Raw genomic sequence first — 11173 nt, forward strand, 5'->3', positions numbered from 1 at the left:
TTTTGTGATCGATCCCCTACTGTATCTAACACCACCATTATAGTGTTGAAACACAGTAAACTCTAAATAGGGATGAAAACTCGAAAAAAACAGCAAGTAATTTTGTTCAGCTCAAGTAGTTGCCAGATTGCACAATTACTTTTACTTTAGCTTTATGCATTTTTTTCCTGGGACCACCCCGTACCCCGTTGATGCGAGCGAGATACCCACTCCCAAAACGACCTACTCCGCCACCGCCCCAGTGCTCAAATCATCCCTACGCCCCTGCTTTATTTTTTCTTGGCGAAAAGAGACAACTGATTGATAGAGGTAATAATTGCAACTTTAAAGGCTATCACAAATGCATGCGTGCCATATTTTAGTTAGGGATCCACATTCAGTCCTAGGAACTCGCGACTTTTTATCTTTTGGTTGTAGAAAAACTTCAAAAAGTTAATTCTTAAGTGCCACTCCAGGCATTATTTCAGGCATGGGCATGCATTTGGGTTACTGGCCTGCTGACCATTTGTTGGCTAGGTAAATGACTTCATTACATGAAGAATTTGGTGTCAAATGAAGTCACACTGTCCTGTCATTGCAGCTCCAGAAACGGCCTGTACTCGAAAAGTTTTTCATAAAATTCACAATTAATGCTTAGACAGGGACTTAAATTCTAGACCTCTGGATTGACATTCAATCCCATTGCCACCAGCAGAAGCATGTATGTATATAGCTGCCTATATGTAGGAGGTTTTATCCACATTATTTTCCATTGATTTTGTTTTTGGTCTCTAGGATAGTGACCAGACTGTACTAGAAATCATGTAATTTATTCTTTTTTTTTGCTGAATCATAAAAATATGATATTTCAGAAAAAGAAGGCAGGGCGAGAAATGGCTGTCCACACTCTTTACAAGAAATGAATATGCATTGATGGAATATCATTTACTTTGATTTAGTTGTAAGTTATATTATGTCAATTCTTGATTTATAAATTCATCTTGAACCCACACGCACTATTTCAAAACTGTTCTGAACATTATTTCAAGGGCAAAATTCAGAACGTGAAAAAGTTCTAAAAATTAATTTCTGATGCATGTAATATTTCTTAAAGAAACTAACTGAATGGCTTGCTGGACAATGAAGTCAAAAGTGTTAGGCCTAGGGCAATAGTTTTCATTGTTACATGACTCCTTAAATACAAATTGCTAGTCCATAGTTTGTGCTATTTAACCACTAATCTAAATTATTCAACAAGTGTACTAGGCTAATAAGTCCAAAATTTAGAAATAAAACTCAGAATTATTTTGTCATGCCGGCTACTTAGAATTTCCGAAATAAATCTGAATTCATTTAGATATGTGGTAAAAGGTCATATTTCAGGTGTCAGTAGTCATTCTGTTGGAGGTGAAATTCTTTCTTTCAGTCTTCATCCAATCAGATTACAAAATTTATACTTATTGTAGTGGTTTATTGTTATTTTGACTTTTGAATGACAAGTCATTCAATAAGCGTTTTCTTACATCATAAAATGACATTAAAAATATAATTTCAGGTTGTATTTTTATCTGTTACTTTCTTGTCGGTGTCTCCGTCACAAAAGATATGCATGTTAACAATGCTTTTCGAAAACTACTAGGCCGAATGTATATACACTTTAAGCACAAGATATATCTCTAGCTTTTTTTTTGTCAAGTTCAAGCTTCTTTTTAATTAACTTAAAAATCAGTGTGTTACAGTTTTGCATATGTAAGCTTGCGTGTTATGAATTTTGACCAACTGTTTTCAGATTCTCCACTCATTTTTCGCATCTTGATCATAGTAGGACCTCACAAGTTTCATAACTGTGGCATATATTTTTACAATCTTATGCACCTTTTTCAGCTAGGAAACGTGTCTCTAAAGCTTTTGTTACTGTATATAATGTTAGATAGCATTAAGTGAAAGGGCTTTAGCAGTCGAGCGCTGAAATTAGACGGCTTTTGTTATTTTTTTTTACTTGTTAGTCTTAAATATTGAATGGTTATATTATAATATAGCACAGACTATGTACTGGTGACTGACTGGCAAACAGCTTCAGTTAGTTTATTGTATTCTGTAGACTTAAATTTAAACAGACAATATATTCCATTTCAAGGTATAAAAATAGAATTATCTTTGAATATTTTGCCGGATCATTTCTTATTCTTGTGCCTGTGTACATCGTAACGTTCTTAAAATTTGTTTTTGACTTTTATAATATATAGTAGGTTTTTCATCATATGCATACAACAGAACTAGTCTACAAATATTACTGAACTATTTTCTAAATTTTCAGCAGACTCCTGATAAAAGTTCTTTCCAGATGTAAAGTGAATTGATGAAATCTTGAAAAAGTGTTGTGAGGGTTGGTGTTCTCCAGATATAAAAAAATGAGGATTGTATTAAAGAGTTTTAAAATCTATAATCATATATGAAAAAGGTTAGTTTTTAATGCAGTATGGGTTAGTGAAAAAAGTCTGTATCATTTATATTCTCTATTAATCCATATCACGCTGGACACGATTGATTCTGCCTTTACAACCAGTGTAGATCATGATCAGCCTGCACATTTGTGCAGTTTGATCATGATCTGCACTGTTGGTCATTCAATCAACATTTTTGGCAATAGTTAATAGTACTGTCCAAAGTGACAGATGGACAAGTTTATTATAAACATTTAGCAGGGTAAGGGTTTTAAGGACTTGCAAGTGTTGAAACATTTAATTGAATTATAATTTTGTTCTTCAAGTCTGTAAATAATCTAGCCAACATAGTCAAAAAAAAAAAGGAATTGCTTTTCTCATGACTCTCAATCTTTATCTCTGAGAGAACTTAGGTTTTCTTTAATATACCTGTGAAAATGTAAGATGGGTTTTAAAAGAGCAGTTTCATTGTTCATAATATTTGAAAAGTGCAGGGTAAAATCTACTATTAAACTAATCGTTTCAGCAGCTGTCAGATGAATGAACTTTCCACATGTAAACCGTCACAAATGATGCCTGTTTGTATTTAAAAAAGTAGGTTTGTTATACAGGTTATTTACGATTCTCTAAATATTTGAGAAAATGTGTTATTAAGCCCCCAAAGTTGAGCATATTAAAATCACATTGTCCGTCCATGTCAGAATGAAAATCAATGCCTTCTTGTGATTTATCATCTAATTTACCACGGTTCATCGTTCAGCTGCTTCAGTATTTAACCACTCGGGCTAACGCCCTCTTGGTTCAATCCCTACGCATCATTTCTCTGAACCATGGTAAACTAGACGATAAACCACACGAAGGTCTTGATTATTTGTTAAATAAAACAGGAACATGATTATAAAATGATATAAAGAAAGACCACACTTACTAATTGTAAGCCACCAGGTGAATTTAATATTTTCTGGTATATTATAACGAATTTGAAATGACACTAATTACTGTGTGTAATAGTTATCTTTAATTGATGTCATAATAATATGTATAAAACATTTGACTTTTTATTAATTTTAGGATCAAATTTAATGTGATGCTAAACATATTTTCAAACTGTCAACGGCAAAAAGCAAGTTTTTATTATGTCCCACCTTCGAAGAAGCTGATGTCATTCGGTCTATCTGTCGGTCTGCAGACCAATCGGTTTCCAGATGACAACTCAAGAATGCTTAGGCGTAGGATAATGAAAGTTAATACGGAGATTGGACATGCTAAGCATATGACACCCTGTAGATTTTAAGATCAGTATGTCAAAGGGCAAGGTCAAGGTGACACGGCATTATTAAACGGTTTCTAGACAATAACTTGAGAATGCTTGGGCCTAGGATCACGAAACCTGGCAGAGAGATTGATCATAACCAGCAGATGATTCCTAATGATTTTGAGAGTAGTAAATCCAAGGTCAAGGTCACAGTGATCCAGAACAGTTAAACCCTTTCCAGACGATAACTTGAAAACACTTAGGCCTATGATATTCAAATTTAATATGAAGGTTGGTTATCACCTGCAGATGACCTCTATTGTTTTCAGATAACTTGGCAAGAGGTCATTGTTATAGAGGCCTTATATAGGAAATCTGTTTATGGATGATATCTCTAGTACAATTGGGCCTAGGAGTTTCATATTTCATACACTGGCAGATGATCCCAATTGATTTTCAGGTCTCTGGGCAAAAGGTCAAGGTCACATTTGCCTTATATAGGAAACCCGATTTTGCTAAATATCTTAATATATACTATTCTCAGAGCTGTCATATCTCACACTTAAGTAGACGACCTCTATGATTTTAAGGGACTATTGGTCAAAGGTCAAGGTCACAAGGTCCTGATTGGTTAAATTCATTTCTGATTATTACCTCGAGATAACTGATCGACCGTGAGCCTTCATTTTATTGGATGTTTAGTCTCCTAATCATTTCAGGTCATAAGGCCAAAGTCATTTAGGGTCAAATCCATTTTAAAGGCGCTCGCTACAGTTTTTCCGTACGGGTAGATATTTACCCCAACACCGTGCCAAATTGGATCGATGTAGCTCACTGCAGACTTGGCGGTTGGACTTCTGCGCATGCCCGGAAGTGATTATCTAATGTTGCGTACGGCAAAAATTCGCAAATTATTGTATGTTCTCATACATTTAATGTACACAATGTATAATATACAGACGGTTAGGCTAAGTATCACCATTGTTACAAAATATACATTTAAAGTATTTTTAGTTCAAATTGCTTCAATCTAACATATACTGGAGTCTGTTATTTATACCAGCGATCAAACTCTGCATTGAGTCACAGCTGTTTCTAATCCCGTACCGTACCCGTACCGTACATTCGTAAACTATAGGTTTTGTTAAAAAATGGGCAGAAACTTTCATCGTTCTATGCCATCAAAATGCTTCAGAAACACCTTAAAATCCACTTATTAAGAAATCTGCCGTTTGATAATTTTATATATATATATTTCTACGTCATTTGCTCAAACACTGAAATAGTATTTCGTACCAACCTGCGTTGTATAAATGCCCGCCACACCCAACCTCGTTGTAATTTGATTTAAGCGAAATCTAATATGGTGACCTATCAATTTTCGTTTTGTTTCAGAATAGACAGACATAACCAAAGGTATGTGCAGAGTTTGAATAAATTCTATTATGTGAAACTCGATAAAATAGCAGAAGTACCAACTTAAAACTGACAAAAATATGCAAACATAGCCATTGGGTCTGCTGAACAAGTATTCCATTCTTTACAAAATCATGTTCTTTTGTTTTCTCTGAGCATGTTTCAAATATATATATTGTTTTCCGTTATAAAAATGCTTAGATAATCAAATTTATGCTGATTATTGTACTTTACTGAAAGATATTTTAGGATTACAGAAATTTTGAAAAATGTTTAAGGTAGCACCATATCTAAGGGCAAATTAAATTGAAACAAAGCTGGTGACCTAGTATTTTATTTCATTTTTCAATACATCATAACATGATCTTTTAATACAAAACATTTCATCAAAATCTATTATTGAGAAAAACATTACGAAACTGTAGCGAGCGTCCTTAAACCAATAGCTTAAGATCTCTGTTTGGCCTACATACTTCAGATTTCAGAGGTTAATTGGCCTCCTTTAGTAGATAACCTTCATCAATATCAGGTCACTATGTGAACGGTCAAGATCACTTAGCATCAAATCCTTTATAGATCATTATCAGCAAAACTGATTTACCCGGTCTCCTTGAGAAGTTGACTTTTAATAATTTCTGGGTCACAGGCAGGGTCAAAAGTCAAGGTCACTTAGGGTAAAATCCATTTTAATTCAGGATGTTTATGCTACAGATGTCAACAAACTGGAATGCATATAGTGATTGAACTGTCTGCCTCTCAAACATTAATGTGTACTCGACTCCTAAAGTGCATGTGCATATTGTCCAATTATTTTTCTGGAGTTATGGCCTATCTTTTGGACTTTGAAATTTTATATCTATGTCAGAACATTGTGCAAATAACTGCTGTCCCTCTTGTTTCTGTAGTTATAGCACTGTTATGGACTTTATTTTTAACTTCGTCAAGCATTTTCGCGGCATATGTATTATACACTTATGGCATCATGATGCCATCACAAAATGAAGTTTGGGTTGAGGGTTGTATATATGAGTGAACTTGTTGGTCAGTCTGTCAATCTATTGGTTTTCATGGTTTCCGGACAATAACTCATGAAATGCTTAACATATTTAAATAATGTTTGATACACAGGTGTAACATTACAAAATATAGGATAATTTCGACTTTAAAGTCAATTGGTTAAAGATCAAGGACACAATGACCAAGTTACACAGTTCACGGATGATAACTTTAGAATGCTTGGGCCTAGAAGTATAAATTTTGGAACACAAGTGTAACATCATGAAAAACAGGTCAAGTTCAAATTTAAGGTCAGTATGTCAAAGGTCAAGGTCACAATGACCCGGAACAGTAAAATATTTAGACATCAAGAATAGTTTAACTGTTTGTGTGGAGCTATTAATTGCCTTTAGTGATAGTTTTAGTTCATTAAGGAGTTAGCCCTGAAAGTTCAGTGTTAACAGGGAATTATACGCATTTTTTCAAGTAAAAATCCAGCTGAAATAGATGTTGGTGTAAAAAGGGTGGAGTACCTTATAGCTTTAAACCCAATATACGAAACTCTTCCTGTTACTAGTACAAAATAATAACATTCCAAATGTGACTTTTCTTATTTTGACTGGGACAGTCTAGAAAAGTCAAACTGCTCGCAGGAGTTGCTTCTCTTCAACTTCAGAAATCTCTACTTATAGGTAAGGGAGATGACTGCGTAGAAGATTGAAAACAAGAGCTATTATTATACACCTGTCTCTGTAAGTGCGGGCGTATTATATGAACATCCGTGACAGAGGGCTGTCGGCATTCAACGCATGCCCCCTCTTTTAGTCCAACAGTTTTCATCCTATCTTCACCAGACTTGCTAACAATGTTTGCAGGCATAATACATCGGCTAAGTTTGATGAACAGCCAAATCGCCTCAGGCACTCTTGGATTATGGTCCTTGAATTGCTCGAAAAACTGAAAAATTTAGATTTGTCTGCTTTCTAAGTCAAGCAATTTTTATGCGATCTTCAACAAACTTGCTGACAATATTTGTGGGCCAAGTTTGATAACCAGCAAAATAGTCCCAGTCACTTTTGGATTATGGCCCTTGAATTAGACCAAGTTCTATGAAGAACGTATTTTGTGAAAGTCTGGCACTCTGCTTTTATTTGTCTGATTTCTTTATTTCTAAAAAATAAACTGCAAGTACTTATGCCGCATTGTTGTTAATTTATCATATTTAAATGCACCAAAAACCCACTTTGTGCAGTAAGAGGCGCATAATATCACTTTAATAAAATGATATGAATGAAACTTCATAGTAGTAAGCCTGTGTTGCAGTTGTGCATATTCTAGATGTTTAAGGTTATATAATATTTAGCTATTTGAAGAACACATCGCCCATTTGTTGACATCCAAATCAGCGTCGTAATTAAGTGAAGATATTTTGCCCATTTACAACCAGTGAGAATGTATAGAAACGTCACAAAGTTGGTCAGTGTGATGAACTGATATGCACTACAAATGTTTCCTATAGTGTTTTACAAAGTTATGATGCTTAGCAACATTTGGTCAAGTCTTTGATTTCTCCTAGCATTTTTAGCTCACTTAAGTTCAAAGTGCTCGGGGTGAGCTATTGTGATCGCTCACAGGCGGGCGTCCATTCGTCCGTCAATACTTTCTTTAAACAACATTTCCTCTGAGACCTTCTGATGGAAGTTGATGAATATGTATATTTTGAAAACTTTAACAATCTTCTTGTAAGAAACTGCTGATACGATTTGAAAATAAGTTCACACACATGGACCTTGTGTAACCCTCTACCAAGATTTTCAAGTTATTTTGATTCGTCAAAAAATCATGACCACCAGGAGGTGTGGTCATTTTTTCCCTACTTGTATATATTAGAAACTTATAAAATATTCTTGTCAGAAACAGCAGGTCCAATTTTAAAATAAATGTTTTTTTTGGGTGCACTTTACGAAGATTGTACATTTTTTTCTGTTTCATTAAAAAGCAGTGACACTAGATGTGGACACTATACCCCTTATTTATGTAGTGGAAATCTTTATATTGGATATTGTCATATCACACCATTCCCCCAATGTCTTACCCAACCTTTACCCCCACCCTCCCCGAACACACATCCACACATACACACAAGCAACTAAACCCAGGTTAGCGCTATAGGGCAATGATGGGTCTCTTGTTTTGTATACATGCAGGAAAATTTTACTTTTTTTGTCTTTCAGGTCTGCTCAGCTTGGTCACTTAACAAATATTTTGTTAGAAAGTCAGCAATATCATCGGCTTGTATACAGTTATCATTTTTCTTGTACAAACAATATGGAAATAAAATTTGTTTATAAATTTGAAAGGTTTATTAGAATTTTTAGCTTTGTTAATTGATCCCCAGCCACGAGTTGTGAGGGTTATAGGAATGGTATCCGTACGTCCGTTCCATATAACTTAACCCTCTTGCAGAATTTTCATGAAACTTTGGTCAAATGATCACCTCGTCAAGACGATGTGCATAACTCATTAGTCGGCTCAATGTCAAGGTCACAACTCAAGGTTAAAAGTTTGAGCCTTCCATTAAATGTACGCTCTGTATCTCCTAAACACCTTGAAGGATAGGATTTTAATATAACTCGGTTGTGATGTATACCCGTTATTCATTTTATATTAAACTTATTTCAACATATCCCTGGGAATAAATTCATTGATGTCGCCGTACGGGACTATTGAATATACTGAACAACGTCAATGTTTCCACCTAGTTACACCACCCCTTTCACTATCAATAACAGTACGGAAGATATAGCTGTCTTTGAAAGCTTCAGACTGGCTTGTTTACAATACCAATGATAAGCTGACCTGCGAAGTTGGGCTGCTTTAATGATAAATCTTTTATTTTTATACGCCCGTCTCTTAAAGAGCGGGTCGTATTATGTAAACAGCCGTGGCAGCGGGCGGGCGGCCTCCAAAGCATGTTCGCCCTCTAAGTCAAACATTTTTTCATTCGATCTCACAAAACTTGTTGACAATGTTTGTGGGCATAACATTTCGGCCAAGTTCGTTAACCAGCCAAATCGCCCAAGACAATCTTAGATTATGGTCCTTGAATAACTAAAAAAAAATCTAAAGTTAGCCTTGTCCGCACTCTAAGTCAAACAGTTTTAATCCAATGTTCACAAAACTTGCTGACAATGTTTATGGGCATAATATTTCGGCCAAGTACGATAACCACCCAAATGGCTCAAAGCACTCTTGAATTAGACCAAGTTAGATTACGTGCGTATTTTGTAACAGTCTGGCACTCCTGATATCAGCTGATTAGCCCTAATGTTTGAGGAATACATATGTACTTCAGTCTGTTAAGACTAAAGGAAAACTCAGTGTATTGTCGATATTTGAGAGGTGATATCACAAAACTGTCTCCAATGACAGTCCAAGTCATTTTGTCTGAAAACATTCGAGGAATACAGTTGTCACATGTAAATAAAAACATCCGGCGGGGGTCCGCGAAATTTTGGAGACTTAGATAAAAATGATGAATTCTGACGCATTTTGTGACATATAATTCAAGGGGTCTTCGGACATTAAACATAAAGACATGAAAGGTCAATATTTTGAAAATTTTAAATGCTATAAGGCTCACCGGGAAATTATGGAGACTAAGATAAAAATGGTGCATTCTGACGCATTTTAATTCTAGGGGACTACAGACAGTAAAATGTCAATATTTCAAAAATTTTGACCGCTGAAGTAACAGTTTGAGTAAAATTATGGGAAATTTTAATAAAGACAAACTTACATTCAGTACGAACAAGTGTGCGCTTTCCACAAATATCCATTGACTAAATGAAGTTTGAACCCTCCCGATTAGCTAAATGTGAATAGCGCAGATGATTCATGGAACTTGGGGTCGTGAGGTCGATATTTGGGCGAGGCGTAAATTCTCTGTGACTATTTGATAACAGACATTCCGTTTGAAATCATTCGTCCTTCACCTCTGATTCATGTATCGAAGTTGGCAGTAACTTGCGGAAAATAGGTTTTTTTATAGAAAATTACCAGAATCCGGGAGCACTGATAAGGTTAAGAAAGAAACAGAAACGTTTGTTTCAGTGCTGCTTTTTATACACACCCGAACTGTACTAAACATTGGTACTTGTTAAATATTTGCATATGAACTAAAATCTATTTTATCATGTCTCATTTGTCAGCAGTGATAGCTTAGTACTTGAACTAATTTGGACTCGATAAGCTATATATTCTCTGTCTGTATGTAAAGTGGACTTTGGTATTCGTTTGAACCGTCAGGATACAAGTTCCTAGTATGCATTATCACAGATAGAAAGCGACAAATACCAACAGATCACCAACACAAAATACATGATCAAATACAGCAAACAGTTGCAATAATGACAAAAGTTTACATAGTTATACAAATCCACAAATCGATTCAGTGAGGTTGGATTCAATTCTGCTTCATTAACACGTCCGACCTGTACTAAAACTTTGGGTTTGGAAATAAAAGCTGTACATTTTCTCACTCTGTGAACGATAATTGTAACACGAGGTGAGCATGAACTGAATATAGTCGGTAAGATAATCCGTATTAAACAAAACAAGCAAATCACCACGACTGGAACTTACGACTAATTGAGCAATTCGCTTCGCAGTACGCGATAACAAACAACCAATTCGATAAAAAAAAAAGTTTGAACATAATTTCTTATACCTTCCCGAAGTGCAGTACACAATGGAACAGGTTTAACGTTTATATCTGTTTTCAAAACTCAACTATAATGTCACAAATAAGCAAAGCAATTTTGGTATTGTTAATATATTGGGACCAGAGAACCTATATAATATCTTTCTGAAGGAAAAAGGATCAAGCTGATACAATTACTTCATATCGATAGTGTTCATTAACAGAAATTAAATTCGTAACAAATGTTTTTCCAGCACATGATTTATGCGACAAAGAAGTTCGTTGAAAGAATTATTGCCGATAGAGAGAAAGTTTTGAACAAATCTCCGCCGCAATTCACAAGACCAATTACGGCCCTTAGCAATACAGACATGTATGCAC

At 35.2% G+C, this 11173-nt stretch overlaps 1 long non-coding RNA gene across 2 annotated transcripts; it reads left to right on the plus strand.

Moving 5' to 3' along the window:
* The first annotated feature begins 849 nt into the window (after nucleotides 1-849).
* LOC123565934 (uncharacterized) lies at nucleotides 850-8453 on the plus strand. Of its 2 annotated transcripts, none has more exons than XR_008372260.1 (5): nucleotides 850-940; nucleotides 2297-2440; nucleotides 2950-3017; nucleotides 5074-5094; nucleotides 8325-8453. It is a non-coding gene; the product is annotated as an uncharacterized LOC123565934 (long non-coding RNA). The 2 variants fall into 2 exon arrangements; XR_006689289.2 differs by having other exon boundaries at nucleotides 2953-3017.
* The last annotated feature ends 2720 nt before the right edge of the window (nucleotides 8454-11173 follow it).

The sequence above is a fragment of the Mercenaria mercenaria genome, chromosome 8, assembly GCF_021730395.1.
Source record: "Mercenaria mercenaria strain notata chromosome 8, MADL_Memer_1, whole genome shotgun sequence".
Lineage (NCBI taxonomy): Eukaryota > Metazoa > Mollusca > Bivalvia > Venerida > Veneridae > Mercenaria > Mercenaria mercenaria.